The following is a 17,725-nucleotide window of genomic DNA, read 5'->3' as shown; positions in this document are numbered from 1 at the left end:
AGCTAGAGGACCCTGACCCAGCCCACCCTCATGCCCCCTATCACATGCCCTCCAACATTACAATGAAAATAGGGACATCCTATTCAATAATAATAATAATAATAATAATAATAATAATAATAATAATGGTGTTATTTATACCCCACCCATCTGACCAGGTTGCCCAAAACACTCTGGGTGGCTTCCAACATATATGAAAACATAATAAAACATTAAATAATAAACTTCTCTATACAGGGCTGCCTTCAGATGTCTTCTAAAGGTTGTATAGTTACTTATCTCCTTGGCTTGGGGGGGGGGTCACATAACTCCATACCTTCCAACATTTCTCAGATAAAAATAAGGGCATCCTAAGGAAAAGTGGGCCATTCTGGGATCAAATCAAAAACCGGGATGGCTTCTGTAAATCCAGGACTGTCCTTGGAAAATAGGGACAGTTGGAGGGTCTGCTATCACTTCCTTGGCACTCTATGGAGAACCTGCAGCCCTCAATTTATTGTTAGGCTCTCATCCATTGCTGTCAAGCGTCCCTTATTTGGCGGGACAGTCCCTTATCCCAGCACCATGTCCCGCTGCTGTCCCTTATTGATGATGTCCCTTAGATAAGCTACTGAAGGTAATGGGGCCCTTTCTATGTCCAGCTGTCCTTTGTCAACAACAAATTGTTGCTGTTTTTTTGTGTTGAATATATGCTATATGGTAATTTATGGACCTAATAGGTATCTAAAGCCATTTGAATGCAACAAAATATGTATTTTATCAAAGTAATTGTTCATCCCTTATTTTGGCTGCTAATCCCTTATTTTCGAGGCTGCTGGTCCCTTATTTTCAAATCTGTAAGTTGACAGCCATGCTCCCATCACCCCTGGCAATTGACCATCTGTAGCCACAGATTCCACAGCTTAGGCCCAGGCTCTCTGAAGGGCTGGATTCTTCCCCACAAACCTGCCCAGGCTCTGATATCTTCGGGGGAGACCCTGGCTACTTCAGCAGCCAGCCTCATTCCAAAATCAGACCATTGGTCCATCTAGCTTAGTATTGTCTACCCTGACTGGCAGCAGCTCTCCAGGGGACGCTCCCAAGCCCTACCTGCAGATGTCATTGAGGACTGAAGCTGAGACCTTCTGCCTGCAAAGTACTACTGAGCTATTGTCTGCTACAAAGGGGGGGGGGCGGTCTAGTTCCCATGGCTTTAAATAAAGGACTGAATTAAGAATGTAGGAAGCTGCTGCATTCCTGGGATAGCTCAGTCAGTAGAGTACCAGACTCTTAATCTCAGGGTTGTGGGTTCGAGCCCCATGTTGGGCAAAATTTCCCCACGTTGCAGGGGGTTGGGCTATATGACTCTCGCTTGGACCGTTGGTCCACTAGCTCAATATTGTCTCCTCTGACTGGCAGCAGCTCTCCTAGCTCAATATTGTCTCCTCTGACTGGCAGCAGCTCTCCTACCTCAATATTGTCTCCTCTAACTGGCAGCAGCTCTCCTACCTCAATATTGTCTCCTCTGACTGGCAGCAGCCCTCCTAGCTCAATATTGTCTCCTCTGTCTGGCAGCAGCTCTCCTAGCTCAATATTGTCTCCTCTGTCTGGCAGCAGCCCTCCTACCTCAATATTGTTTCCTCTGACTGGCAGCAGCCCTCCTAGCTCAACGTTGTTTCCTCTGTCTGGTAGCAGCCCTCCTAGCTCAATATTGTCTCCTCTGACTGGCAGCAGCTCTCCTAGCTCAATATTGTCTCCTCTGACTGGCAGCAGCCCTCCTAGCTCAATATTGTCTCCTCTGACTGGCAGCAGCTCTCCTAGCTCAATATTGTCTCCTCTGACTGGCAGAAGCTCTCCTACCTCAATATTGTCTCCTCTGACTGGCAGCAGCCCTCCTAGCTCAATATTGTCTCCTCTGTCTGGCAGCAGCTCTCCTAGCTCAATATTGTCTCCTCTGACTGGCAGCAGCCCTCCTAGCTCAATATTGTTTCCTCTGACTGGCAGCAGCCCTCCTAGCTCAATATTGTCTCCTCTGACTGGCAGCAGCTCTCCTAGCTCAGTATCGTCACCTCTGACTGGCAGCAGCTCTCCTAGCTCAATATTGTCTCCTCTGACTGGCAGCAGCTCTCCTAGCTCAACATTGTCTCCTCTGACAGGCAGCAGCCCTCCTAGCTCAACATTGTCTCCTCTGACAGGCAGCAGCACTCCTAGCTCAGTATCGTCACCTCTGACTGGCAGCAGCTCTCCTAGCTCAATATTGTCTCCTCTGACTGGCAGCAGCTCTCCTAGCTCAACATTGTCTCCTCTGACAGGCAGCAGCCCTCCTAGCTCAATATTGTCTCCTCTGACTGGCAGAAGCTCTCCTAGCTCAATATTGTCTTCTCTCTCCGTGGTTTCAGGCAGAGGGCACTCCCAGCCTTGCCTGGAGAATGAACCTGGGATGTTCTACATGCAAGACAGCTGCTCTATTACTGAGCTACAGCCTTTACTGCACTTCCAATAGGCCTCACTGCCTGCATCAGGGCAGCAGACCTCGGTCCCCAAGGCTTGTTTGTTTTTGTGCAAGCAGGGAAGAGTTTTGCTGCATACATTGGCAGCCTGCCCAGTATGCAGAAGGCCCTCCTTTGCACCTCTGATCCCCATGTTTCCCGGCCCGGCACATATTCTCATAGGAATCCCTCTTTCGCCATACAGTATTAACACAGCCTTGTATCAAGTCAATGGGTTAAACCACAGAGCCTAGGACTTGCCGATCAGAAGGTCAGCGGTTCAAATCCCCGCGACGGGGTGAGCTCCCGTTGCTTGGTTCCTGCTCCTGCCAACCTAGCAGTTCGAAAGCACGTCAAAGTGCAAGTAGATAAATAGGTACCGCTCCAGCGGGAAGGTAAACGGCGTTTCCGTGTGCTGCTCTGGTTCGCCAGAAGCGGCTTAGTCATGCTGGCCACATGACCCGGAAGCTGTACACCGGCTCCCTCGGCCAATAAAGGGAGATGAGCGCCGCAACCCCAGAGTCGGTCACGAATGGACCTAATGGTCAGGGGTCCCTTTACCTTTATCTATATCAAATCAAGCCATTGGTCCATCAAGCTCTGTATTGTCTACACTGAATGGCAGCGGCTCTCCAAGGTTTCAGGTAGAGATCCATCCAACCCCTGCTTGGAAATGCTGGGGACTGGGCTGGACTGGGGGCCTTTTGCATGCAAACGAAAGTACACAACCGCTGAGCTAGAGTTCCTTTCTGCAAATAGAATATAGGAAGCTCCCGTATACTAAGTCGCTTCACTGGTCCACGTAGCTCAGTACTGTCTACACTGACTGGCAGTAGCTCTCCAGGGGGTTCCAGACAGGACCCTTTCCCAGCCCTGTTTGGAGATTCAAGGGATTGGACCTTGGACCTTACACATGCAAAGTAAATAAAAAGCTAGGTCTCAGTCCTCATTGTTCTAAACAAGGAGCTGATTTAAACAGGAGAATAGGGAGGGCAATCCCAGCCCAGTAATAATAATAATAATAATAATAATAATAATAATAATAATAATAATAATAATAATAATAATAATTTATTATTTATACCCCGCCCTGGGCAGCTTCCATAGAAACCAGAAATACAGTAAAATATCACACGTTAAAAACTTCCCTAATCAGGGCTGCCTTAAGATGTCGGGGGTTGGACTCGATGGCCCTTGTGGTCTCTTCCAACTCTATGATTCTATGATTCTATGATTCTATGTCTTCTGAATGTCAGGTAGTTGTTTATCACTTTGACATCTGCTGGAAGGGCGTTCCACAGGGCGGGTGCCACTACCAAGAAGGCCCTCTGCCTGGTTCCCTGTAGCTTTGCTTCTCGCAATGAAGGAACCGCCAGAAGGCCCTCGGTGCTGGACCTCAGCATCCGGGCAGAATGATGGGGGTGGAGACGCTCCTTCAGGTATACTGGACCGAGGCCGTTTAGGGCTTTAAAGGTCAGCACCAACAATTTGAATTGTGCTCGGAAACGTACTGGGAGCCAATGTAGGTCTTTCAAGACCGGTGTTATATGGTCTCGGTGGCCTGCTCTGACTGTCAGTGTCTCTAAAGAGTTTCAGGGCAGATTCCTAGCTCTACCTGAAGATGCCAGGGATCAAACGTGGGACTTTCTGCATGCGAAGCAGGTGCTTTGTCCCCGTAGATGATGCTCCCCTTGAAAGCTTCTTGAAGCTTTAACTGTGACTTTAAGGATAAATGGGAACCCTTTACAAAGTATCTGAAGATGCAACAAAGCGAACTGGACTCCTTGGCAGGTTTTGAATAAACATTCACAAACTTTTTATTGATAATAATCAGCTAAATAGTTTGAGGATCTATACAACTTAGTAACATGCAGTAAACAGCATTCTTAGAGAAACCAAAGACTGGAACTGAGGGAAGTCGGGGGTGGGGTGGGGTGGGGGTTCTGGGTGGGAGGGTGTTGGGAGGAAAAATGGGGGGGGGGAACAAGGGTGATATGTTTTTGGATAATATGTCTTGTTATAATTTTGAATTTTAAAAAAAGTATTTATCTGGCAATTGGAAAAAAACTTTAAACCTTAGTGCTTAACTAAATCTAAATCTGTAATGTGTGTAATTATGTCAAAATAAAACAGATTTTATCTGTAAAAGAAAGAAAGGAAGGAAGGAAGGAAGGAAGGAAGGAAGGAAGGAAGGAAGGAAGGAAAGCTTCTTGATGCTTATGCAAAACCGGCTCGCCCCGTGACCTAGGGAATTCTCTCTCTGCGTGGTCTTCTGTCCATTTAAAACGACTACTGCTCCACTTTTAAACTAAATTAAATACATATTTTCCCCCACCTCCAACTTGAGCTGCAGTTTTGGCACTTTCCCCGAAAAAGACCAAAGTTTCACACAGATGTATTGGGGATGTGGGCGGATGGAAACATGAACAGGCCGGCCGGAGGTGCGAGACTGTTTATGAGTAGCCAGAAACAAGGTGAGGTGTTTGCCTGATTTATGACTCAGCGCCGAGGACTTCCCAAGCATGTGTTCTCGCTTTCTCCGAGGATGACTCAGCAGAAAACTCCAGTTCCATAAGCCAAGTTGCTAGCATTTAAAGTTGACGGACTTCTCTGCCGGGCAAGTCAAGGCTTATTTAAGTTATATTCAGCTTGCACCTTCCCTGTGGGCATGTTTCCGTGACAGACTTATAGAGGCACCAATAACCCTTGCATGAATTACTTCTTCTTCTTTCCTTTTTTTAAAAACAGATGACCTGTTTATTGAGAGCGTTCGCTCTGATTTGCTAACTTCTGGGACAAAGTTAGATCATATCCGGAATTTACTAAGCATTTGGTTTGATTTGGTTGCGGGGAAAGTATATGACAATGAGCATCCATCTTGATTTAGAATAATGGAATTGTAGAGTTGGAAGGGACCCTGAGAATCATCTAGTCCAAAGGCCTTGCAATGTGGGAATAAGCAGGTATCCCACACTGGGATCGAACCTGCCATCGTGGCGTCATCAGCACCACGCTCTAACCAACTGAACAATCTAAGCTGACTTGATTGTGGGGTGTTTTTACAATCTTCCAACTTGTTCAATCTCACACTTTTAATTGCATTTACCCATAATTTTCCTACCCACAGAAGTCCATTTCTTTTCTTTTTTAAAAAAACAAAAAGTGGTTTTGTTTAGCTAGGGTGACAGAGCCCTTTAATCCACTGAAAATGTACAAACCTAAGCTTCCCTACTGCAAAGGACTGTGTGGACACTGGGGAGGTTAGCTGGTCCATAGGGCAATTGGGGCATTGCCCCACTAATATCAGTTGGCTTAGTCTCAGTGCTGCTCTTGTAGAATTCAGCAGGGAGGCGGATGGGGACAAAACTGGTTGGTTCTGCCTTAACTTCTGGCTCCCTACCAGCCCTTATGGGCACCAGTCACCACTAACTCTGGAGGCACCTTATATAGCAGGTGCTTTTTCTAGATCTAAACTATGGACCAAATTACAGCTGTTACTGCCGGATAAACAACTCTTCTTCCTTATTAAAGCTCTGTACAGTGATAGCAATTTGCAGGTTAGATGTGGGTTGCGGGGCCAACTTTCGGACTGTGCTGAGATGACATGGGGAGTGAGACAGGGCTGTATTTTGTCTCTCACATTGTCTAGCCTTTTCCTAAATGATTTAGAGGAAAGTCTAATGGACTCAGATGATCATCTCCCAGAAATAGGAACCAGAAATACCTCTCTTTTGGTATATGTGGACAATGTGACCATCCTCTCTTGTTCCAGACCCGGCTTGAAATACGAACTAAGGAAGCTCTCAGATTACTGTTCTGACAACGGGTTATCCATCAACTATGAGAAATCCAAAATTTTGGTCTTTGATAAAAGATATTCCCCTTGTAAATGGGTACTAGATGGCCATAATCTAGAGCAGAATAAATGCTTCCAGTACCTAGGGCTGCTGTTTCACCACAGAAAGTCCTGGAATTGCCACCGGCAGACTATCTATCAGAAGGCGGAGATGAGCAAACTTGCAATACTCCGTTTATTTTTATCAAAGGTGTCATAGACTTTGAAGATGTTTGAATTCAGGACAAAAGGGGGAACATGCTAAGAGGAAGACATGTTTGGCAAACCCTCACCATGATGAACTCCCGCCCAGAAACCTCTGTTGCCACTGTGGAAGGATGTGTGGGTCCAGAATTGGCCTCCACAGTCACCTATGGACACACCGCTAAGACTTGTCATGGAAGACAAACTTGCCTGGATACGAGCGATCGCCAAAAAGAAGACTACACTGTGAGCAGTTCAAACAAGTCAGGGATCAATTAATTAAACCCCCATTGGTAAATTTAACTGGAAAATCCAAAACATTCCACCTCAAGTACCTCCTTGGAGAAAATGTCAAATGATACTACCCTGGTCGTGGCTAAGTTCCTCACGGAAGTATTAAGAAACAGAAACCTGCATACTCCGGATAAAACATAGCAACCACTTTGGTACCCTTTCCCAGTATTTCTGTTTTATTTTGCTTTTGAAAATGTTTTTGTGGGTCTTTGGACTGAAATGAATTTTATATATACACACATACCACACACACATATATAGCAAGTGTAGGGCCCTGATCCAGATTGGGACCCTGGCATGGAGAGGAGACAGGCTTTAATACTCCCTATTTTGGATTCCTGGTGCCCACAATTTCTTTTTGAAAAACCATTCACAGTTCCCACAAGGGTTGATTGGTAGAAAGGTGTTTAATCAGCTTGGTCGTTTAACCACAATGGGTTAATTACTGCCTTAAAATTCATTTTAAATATTAGTTACTACAGTTGAGGAAAAGCAATTTGAACAACCTTTGTAATTCCTTTAAAATCATTAGATACTTCCAGCTGCTTTTTAAGTATCTGCTTCCACATGCTGTCTCTCTGCCACCTATTCCCAGCTGATTTTTTTTAAATAAACGAATGTTCCTTCATACATACAGCATGCCCTATCAAGGCCCAGAATAACGTTAATCAAAGCAATGTGATAATTCAACCATTCAGAAGAGAAATGACTTTTTCCCTACTTTCGTTTTGAAGAGATTTCTAATTAACAGTACAATCCTTTGCATGCTTACTTCTGTGTAGAGGATTGCAGTCAATGGCTCTATAGACACTTTTTTCTGGGAATGTGCCCAATTTTCAATGGGTCTTACCCCCAGTATACTCTCTGTGGCTGCATATATGTGTGAAAGCACATGAACCCACCTAAAAGCATCCTGGGGCATCTTAGTACCCTTAGAAAACTACAGTTCCCAGGATTCTTTGTGGGAAGTCCTATTCTATGTATGGTGTGAGTACAGTCTATGGAATTTGCCGCCTGTGGCTGCAACCCAGTACACCAGGTGTGGGGAACCTTTGGCCCACCAGACGTTGCTGAACTACAACTCCCAGAAACATGGGCAATGGTTGTGGCTGCTGGGAGTTGTCATTCAGCAACATCTGGCAGGCCAAAAGTTCCCCACACCTTGCTGCACATCAAAGAGCCAGCATGGTGTAGTGGTTAAGAGCGGTAGACTCGTAATCTGGTGAACCAGGTTTGATTCCCCGCTCCTTCACATGCAGCTGCTGGGTGACCTTGGGCTAGTCACACTTCTCTGAAGTCTCTCAGCCCCACTCACCTCACAGAGTGTTTGTTGTGGGGGACGAAGGGAAAGGAGAATGTTAGCCGCTTTGAGACTCCTTCGGGTAGTGATAAAGCGGGATATCAAATCCAAACTCTTCAAAGCATGCACACAGAGCATGCATTCATTGCAGAGCCGGCTTGCTCATTTGGCGGGGTGAAGCATCTGCCTCAGGCGGCAGAAACACAAGCACCCTGCCCGACAACTTCTGCCACCACTGGAACCCCTTTTCTCTTTAACTTTTTGGTGAAAGGGGAACTTTCCAGCATGTGGCATTGCTGTTTGTCTTCCTCACCACTGGGGTAGAGAAGATGTCATGGATGTGGTGGGAGGCACCAGCTGGGGACCCCCAAGGGCACCCCTGGGGAAGAAGACTCCGAGCCGGTGGTGGGATGACGATGAGTGGTCACAGGGAGAAGAAGGAGCAGACTGGGAGGAGCAGGTGTCAGAAACAGAAGAGGTAACAGGCTTTGGTGAGCAGGAAGAGGCTATGGCAGAGAGCAGTTCAGACTCCGAGGCAGAAGTGGAGGCTGGAGTGGTGTGGGGCCAGGAGACAGAGATGAGGCTGGCTGCTGAAGTAGCCAGGGAGTCTCCTCTTCCTGCTGTGACCAGCTCCCTTCTCCCCTGTTCTTCTGGAACCTGCAGAGGTATGAAGAGGGCAGAGCAGAAGCGGGTTCTGTGCAGGCTCAGTCTATGACTGCTTGGGAAAGACCCTGGAGAGGAGACAACTTAGGAATAGGGCAGGGCAATGTACATCGTCCAAAACCAGTTTCAAGTCCACATTGTGGTAACAGCTTCATAATACTCAACATGGCGGTATATCAGGAATCACGATGCGTGCGTGTGCTATGAAAAAAAAAAGAGGGATGTGGGAAAAACCGTGGGCCCAGTCACCACTTCTTTCATGATTCCTGCCGCCCCTTTTGCTCTGTATTATAGAATAACACTTGTAACAATATAACATAAGTAAAACATATAAGGTAAGTTAAAATATATCAGCATTAGACCCCTAAGTAGCTGATGTTATCACCAGCTAAATATTGCAATATAGTCGTACCTTGGTTTTCAAACAGCTTAGTTCTCAAATGTTTTGGCTCCCAGACTCTGCAAACCCGAAAGTGACTGTTCTGGTTTGTGAACTATTTTCAGAAGCCGAACATCCGGTGCAGCTTCTGCAGCTTCGGTTTCTGAATGTTTTGGAAGTCAAACAGACTTCCGGAACGGATTCCATTCGGCTTCCAAGGTATGACTGTACTCATATACAGTGGTACCTTGAGTTAAGAACTTAATTCATTCTGGAGGTCCGTTCTTAACCTGAAACTGTTCTTAACCTGAGGTACCACTTTAGCTAATGGGACCTCCTGCTGCTGCCGCCGCGCGATTTCTGTTCTCATCCTGAAGCGAAATTCTTAACCCGAGGTACTATTTCTGGGTTAGTGGAGTCTGTAACCTGAAGCGTCTGTAACCTGAAGTGTCTGTAACCCGAGGTACCACTGTATCACAATGTCTAAATAAGGATGGCACTACATAGAGGCAAAAGGGGCAATGTCCTGGCAACTGCTACTACTTAGGGGTCTAAAATGTTGAAAACCAGACATTGCTCAGAAGTGGTGGGAAGGCAGGGACCTTCAGTCCTTGCAACAGCCCCGTTGGAGCAAGATCTACTGGAAAGAGTTGATGGGATCCCTAGGCCTGCACTGTTTGGGTTCCTTGAATAAAGAGTTGAGTATTTTTCTTTGATTGTTGACTTATGCTTGACTCCAGCTTCTGACAGAAGATGAGCATCAAGGCCTTGCGGAGTGCTCCCTCGTTTGCCATTTGGTGAGGGGTGTGTGTGTGCATTCCAGCAGTTGCGGGAGGAAAGCGACACTGGGGGGCAGGGGGTGGCACATTCCCGTTTCGCCTCAGGTGGCGGAATGGGACAGGCTCGTTCATTGCAACAGACTTGACAAGCTGGAACGTGCGCAGAGGAGGGCAACCCAGATGATCAGAGGCCTTATGAGGAACGGTTGAAGGAGCTGCATGGAAAAGACTGAGAGGAGATATGGTAGCCATCTTCAAATATCTCAAGGGCTGTCACGTGGAAGAGGGAACAAGCTTGTTTCCTCCCGCTCTGGAGGGCAGGACCCGAACCAAGGGCTTCAAGTTACAAGAGATTCCGACTAAACATCTGGAAGAGTTTTCTGACAGTAAGAGCTGTTCGGCCGTGAAACAGACTCCCTAGGGAGATTGTGGACTCTCCTTCCTCGGAGGCTTTTAAGCAGAGGTTGGAAGGCCATCTGTCATGGATGCTTCCGCTGAGATTCCTGCGTTGCTGGGGGCTGGACTAGATGAGCCTTGCGGTCCCTTCTGTGATATTTATGAGTAGGCCTGTACTGTAAGTCCCTGATCTGTGTGAGTCGGAGACGGAGAAAACCCAGGCTCTTCCCATTATTGTTAGACTACAACTCCCATCTTCCCTGACCACAAGGGTTGGGCCCCAGGAGAGCTGGAGTCCAGCAACATCTGCAGATCCACAAGTTCTCCTCCCCTGTGTGTTTGTCGAAGAGACTCCGACACATTTCTACATTTCCCTTTCTGATCGGGGCTGGGACGTCTGTGTCTAATCAGCCGCCTGGTTTCTTCGCCTCCCGCTGCTTATGTGGCTTTCTAATGCGTCTCGATTTCTGAATTTCATCCAGGTGGTGTCACGGATTTCTTCCTCTCTTTTTTTGCGGCTGGCCTCCTTTCTCGCCTTGCGTTTCCTGGAGGTTTGTTTTTAATTACTCGCCGAAGCGAGCCTGTGCCAAACACACACTCTTTCTCTCCCTGTATTTAAACACGTATGCCGTATATAGGCCAGAAAGGTAAATCCAACTATGAAAGGAGCGGGGCGGCGGAAGGAGGGGGGGAGGGGAGGTGTTTGGAAGAGCCGAGTGACCCTTTGCAAAGGGATCAATAGCCACCATCCCACCCTTTGGCCTTCTTTTGAGCTGTGTTGTGCAGCCTCCGCTGTCAGCTCGTCCCTAGCTGCAGTCGATTCCTCACACCCCACCCCTTCCTTTTCGATGGAAGTAGCACGTCCCTGGTGGATTGCCACAAGCAAGGAGCTCCGGTTTAATGGGGCATCTCCTGCTCAGAGTAGCATCATCAGCATATTTCCGGGGGTATGGGAATGTGGATCTGAGTGCCTGTATCAGTAGGGGGTGGGGGGAATAAAAGGACGCCACCCGTCTCAAATCTGCAAGGCAGATTGCAAAACAAGGAAGATGTATGTGCCAGCCTCCTTCTGCATTTTGTTTTTTGGCTCCGCGCTGCCATTTCAAGTCGATTTTGTAGCGTTTGTTTTAAGACTCTGCTTCTCCTTCCCACTTCCCACAGAGGTGAAGTCGGTACACTGCAGTCATAGGAAAGATGCCACCAGAGAATACAGAACTGGCACTGTGTGGAAGGGAATCCTTTCAAGAAGCGCGGCTGAAATGTATCCACAATGCAGCAGAAAAGCTGCAAACGGGGGGAAAAACAATGGAAAGCTTTGCAGATCAGTGGCTTAGCTGCTGCTTTTTTTAAAAAAAAGAAAAGGTATTGCAGAGAAAAATATAAGTTGCAAGAGCACGGCGGGGGAAATTAAATGGTTGTGATGGGTACCGTTGCCAACTTTTTAATTGCCCCTGCTCCTGTGTCTTCCATAGTGGACTGAACACAAAACAAACAAACAAACAAACAAACAAACAAACAAACAAACTGTTAACAGGCAAAGCGTTTCCTAACAGGGGATCTAGGGATAAAGCGATGTGTGGAACCTTCACCTGCTTAATATTTGCACAATAGCCTCCCCATCTCTCTCCCCCCCCCACCTCTTTCCCCCTTTTCTTCCTAATGTCTCAACAAATGAAACTGATTTGCAAAAATGTTACATTGCACACACTTTTGTAAATCAAGAAAATATTTAATAATAATAATAAAAAGTCACAGGAGGAAAAGGGGCAACCTTAGGTATCCCTTGAAATATTAGTAATTCCTGCAGGGTTTAACATGAATCTGTTCTCCAGCGCAGGGACTTCCTGCCCCCAACTCAGCCCACCCCAGCTAGGACTTCACTATGAAATATGTGAAGAATTATTAAGATTGCCATTTTATTTATTGCCTTCTCCTTTCTTTATTGGCTTTAAAAACAACAATATTATGTGCATTAATTTGTCACCTTGTATATTTATTTTTTTGTTCCGGAGACATCAAGGTGACTTATAGTAAAATCAGTCAGTAAACGGTCAATATATGTACTTCAGTAAGAGCAATAAGGTTGTTTGCAGTGGACCAGTTCTACACAAATAGACCCTGTGAAGTTAATAGATCCATGTTATACATGCCCATTTATTTCAGGTGGTTGTATTCCCACTATGCCCTGCTTAGCACAGACCTGATGACATGAATGGACCAAAGTTGGCCGTGTCCATTAATTTCAATGGGTCTACTCCAAGTGTGACCCACACCGCATATGACTCAAGAGAGTCTACTTTGAATAGGGCTGGCATTGCATACAAGCCAATAAATATAAAATACACACTCACAAAACTACAAACAAAACCTCTTTCTTTTATTTTTTTAAAGCCCCTATAGTAACAGCCCATACCCAAGATTTTCACTTCCACAATACATGTAGAAGATATTCCAATATGCTAAATAATATGAATGTGAATATGCTGCCCATCAGACGGGGTTTCCCCAGCCACTCTGGGTGGCTTCCAACAGAATATTAAAAAAAACACATTGATATATCAGACATTGAAAGCTTCCTGAAGGAGGGCTGCCTTCAGGTGTCTTCTAAAAGTCGTATAATTGTTTCACTCTTTGACATCTGACGGGAGGATGTTCCACAGGGCAGGCACCTCTACCGAGAAGGCCCTGTGTCTGGTTCCCTGTAACTTCACTTCTCACATTGGACCAGTGTTATGTGGTCCCGGCGGTCGCTACCAAGCACCTGTCCGGCAGCCGCATTCTGGATTAACAGAATATGTAACAGAGTCCATGTCCCCAAATCCCTGATCAAACGGAGTTCTCGATCCATCCTTCTCTTCTGTGCAACCAACCCCCTTGCAATGCAGGAATATGCAGCTGTCCCATACGGGGGATCGAACCTGCAACATTGGAATTATCAACACCATGCTCTAACCAACTGAGCTATGCAGATAGTGGTGACTTTTATTCCCGAGGGAAGCTCTTGTGTGGAGGCCAAATATATTGATTTCTGTATTTCTGTATTTATTTATGTTAATTAAAATTCTGATGTTAAGGCAAACCGAGAATGACCTGTATATATCACTGATGAGACATACCTTTGGCCCTCCAGATGTTGTTGGGCATGGACTCTTATTGGCCTCAACCAGCATGGCCAAGGATCACAGGGTGATAGAAGTTGAACATCTGGAGTGCTGCAGGCCCTCCACCCCAGGGAAATGATGCAAGGGGGTTAGCTAATCTCATGGGAGGGTAGGTTGCTCAATGGCTATGAGCTGTCATAACGAAATGGAACCTCCAGGTTCAGAAATAGTATACCATAAGGCGGGGGGAAGCAATCGGAAGAGGGCTGTGGGTTTTACATCCTGCTTGTGGTCTTCCTGAAGGAAGGATCTGGTTAGCCATTGTGGGGAAACGGGACCTTTGGTCTTACCCAGCAGGGCTCTAAAGTTATATATATATCTGCTCCGCGAAGGAGAACAGACTATGTATTGACTGCTTTGGTTTCTTTTTTCTTTTTTAAATAGTAAATGTTATTAGTATTTTCCACACAACAACAAAAAATGAAAAATAACAATACACAAAACACAAGCATATAAAAAAAACCAAATTCAAATCTTACAAATAATATAAACCCTAAAAAGGAAAACGAACATTGACTTCCACCAATCCCACAGCACCTCATTTACCTCTCATTGTATCTTCCTGTTTTCCTTATCATCTCTAGCCTAACATCTAGATATAAATCCCTCTTTCTTATCCTTTCACTTCACAAGGTTTTTCCAGACTTAGCCGACTGCTTTGGTTTCTGAAGTTTTCTTGAACATTGTCAACAGGTTTATTGAGCAAACTTTGCCCCTTTAAGGGTAGAGATATACCTTGCTGAATTCTTTTTCTGTGTTTTCAGGATCCCGTTTTTTGCCTGTGAATAGGTGGTTGCATGGCTTTCATTACTGGAACAATGCGTGAAAATGCCATTGGTGCTTGGATAGAGACTACCTGATGATGCTTAACTTTGCAGTTCTTCTTAGGGGAACTGAGTATACTATTCCAAGGCTTGTAAATACTGTTCTTAGGGTTTAAGGCTCTCTTTTTTGAGGGGACAGGGACAGGCAAGGACCTCTAAAAATGACATTTTTTTGCAGGTCCACAAATGGTTCAACTCCTTGCCCAGGCACAAACCTCACTAGGTGACCAAAAGCCTGTGGCTGTCTCTTAGCCTAACCTACCGTACTGGGGTTGTTGTGATGACATCAGGAGAGGAAGGAGTGAGCCATGTATGCCACTTGGAGCGCTTTGGAAAAAAAGTGGGATATAAAAATAATCATAAAACAAACTAGTGACTTTTGTTACGGGCTACTAAGTTCAGTGGACTTATTGTGAGGTTGTGCTATTTCACAGCATCATAGCCCATTGTGTGCCCCTTCTACAGTAAAGGTGATGGTACCTAGGGCAGAGATGGGGAACATGTGTTTCCCCCAGATGTTGCTAGCACAGCCCAAGTTTAGGGGTGATGCAAATAGTATTCCAAGTAGAGTTTGGAGGGCCACAAGTTTCCCCACCCCTTGACATAGTTATATGGTGATAATGTATCCATCGTTTTCTTTGTTTCCAAAGTTAAAACCAGTCTCAAGGCGGCTTGTGCAACCCATAAAAAATGTCGTAACTACAAATCTAACAAAAACAGGCATAAACAATGAACAAAACATCAAAAAGTACAAATCTAACAATTCCACACAACTAAGAAGATCCAAAATAAAGACACATACTGTAATCAGGCTGCTGTAAACTTCCTTAAGAGGCTGACTTTGAGTTGCAGGATGAGAGTTTTCCATTCTATATCCTACATATTTTTTAAAGAAAACCTCTGGGAACTGTAGGTTACCCACCCACCACACAGAGCAGCCTTAACAAACTATAGTTCCCAAGATTCTCTGGGGGAAGTCATGTGCTTTAAATGTATGGTGTGTACTGGGTACACAACCTGAGTGGCATTCGCCTAAAGAGTAGGGCTGTAACTGTTTTGTTGATCTGTTAATCAGTTAAACACTATGTGACCAATTAAACAGTCATCTTGTCCCCTGGCTAATTGACCAGCAGATATTTTTAAAGACAACAGCAATCAACTGTTAATTGCTGCTTTTACTAGCAAACTCAGGTGGTGAGTACCACCAGCAGGATGGTAGCCCAAAAGTGGCTACTGTGATTGAAGCAAGAGGGAAGTGGAAGCCTGCTCAGGGGATCCCCAAAGATTTGGAGTGGGGGAAATCTAAGTGAGCTAAAAACAGCCCACGAAGGACTGATCATACTCTGTAGCAACAGAATGCAGAGTTGGGGAGTAGATTTTCTGCTTGGAGGAAACAGCTGGCCAAGAAACCTGAACAGGAACATGTTTAGAAGGATGGCAGCAGTGCAACATTTTGGCAGAGCAGGCCCCAGGTTCAATTCCAGGTAGAGCTGGAAGACTCCTTACCTGAAATGCTGGAGAGCCACTGCCAGTCAGTGCAAACAGTATTGGGCTAGAGGTACCAAATGCTCTGACTCTGTCTAAGGCAGCTTCCCATGTAAGTAAGATGTCACGCAGGTGGGGGCTGTCCAAGGGCAGACCGAGTTTGGTGGGGCAGTGCCCAGCCACTATTGACTAGCTAACTTTTGACCAGATTCAGATGTTTTTGCTCTGGGGTGCGGGTGAATCTGTATTTTTCAACCGCAATCCAGTACTACTTTCTGTTCCTTGGATTTCTGGGGCATTATAAAGAGTGAAACACAATGAGCAGTTAACTTCCGAGTGGGTCTTGATTGCGTGAACCATGCTTCCATTAGGTGTTTAGAAGGGTTGCCAGATATTTCTTATTCTAGGATACCTGTTTGTATACTAAATAAACCTTAGAGAGTCTGTTACTGTGGCATAACCTTTCACAGACAGTGGCCTTGATTGTATGGATGGCTGGAGAATAGATGAAGTAGAGGGAATCAAATAAAGAAGCAAAAACTATACGAATACACACATGGTCGAGTTAATAGAATCAATATACTGCATGCCATAGATTAAGACCATTGTTTATGAACAGTTTAAAAAACCAATATTGCCAAATAATTTGGCAATTATATGCAATCATTTATTAATAACTTGGCACCACATATGTTGAATTGCTTTCTAGACTCTGTGTAATCCTAAACATCTTTTACTGAGTAGGAAGTTCCATTAACGTTACTTGAAGTTAACTTCCAAATTCATTTAGGATTGGATTGGAGTTGTCTGCCACAATCCTATGCAAGTCTGGGAGTACGTTTTTACGGTGGTTTGTTTTGTGCTGAAGAATGACGGATAAGATATAAGTATCTTAATAAATAAATTGAACTTTCTTCAGAGGAAACATGCAGGATTCTGCTGTTGACCTGACAAATTGTACTTCAGATTAGAACAAGGAAACCCTACATTACTAAAGAAAGCTGTACAGGGTTCTGTATATGTAAGTTAGCTGTAAGTTGTATTGCGTTAGATCAGGCTCACACCCAAGTGCTATACAGGGCAATCCTAAGCTTACTCAGAAGAAAGTCACATTATTTTAAATGGGACTTACTCCCATGTACCGTAAGTCCTTTTAGGATTGCAAGCTTAGATGGTGTAAATGGCAGGATTCTTTTTTTGCAGGATGCAACTTTCTAAACTTCCCCAATGTTGCAGTTTTGAATTTTAGGCTGGGGATTTGGGTTTGACATGGAAGAGTTACCCTGCTCTGCCTGGTCTCATTATTTGTGAATGGTGACATTGATTTCAGAACATTGTAACAAGCCAATTATGTTTTGAAAGGCAAACGAGAAGCCCATTTGATAAAATAATCCATATTGTCATCTTCTTGTGTGTGTGGTTGGGGTTTTTTGGGGGTATGCCTTTGTCTTTGGGGAGATTTTTCCCCGCTAAGCAATACCTATTATACGTATTTGTGTGAAGCAGATTTTTGTGGATTTTAATACTTCTCAGGGAAAAACGGAATTCCTCCGCTCCCAGATGCTGTTTTTGACAGAAATTCCTCTTCCCTGCTTTTCAACCTCACAGGACACTCTGTGTTTGGCTTTATTTTAAAAAAAGTGAGGGCGGGACGGGGAATAGCCTTGGTGAACAGCCCGGGCCTTCACCCTCAGCCCTCTCTCCTCCATCTTCTCACAGCTCAAAAAAGGCTCAAACGCTTCTCTCTCTCCACCTCCCCCCCCCCACGCCCCGCGCTTCAGCAGCCTGAGGAGAGCGGGCCGTCCCATTCCGCGCCTCCGCGGGGGTGTCCCACTCACCACCCTCGCCTCGCGCCTCCCCCCCGGGCTCCCCTTCGCCCCTCTCTTCCCCGCACTTCACCGGAGCTCAGCCCTCCTGGGGCCAGGGCGCAGAGGAGC

This window comes from Podarcis liolepis (genome assembly GCF_965112155.1).
Source record: "Podarcis liolepis genome assembly, chromosome: 16".
NCBI lineage: Eukaryota > Metazoa > Chordata > Lepidosauria > Squamata > Lacertidae > Podarcis > Podarcis liolepis.
This window is presented reverse-complemented; position numbering follows the sequence as displayed.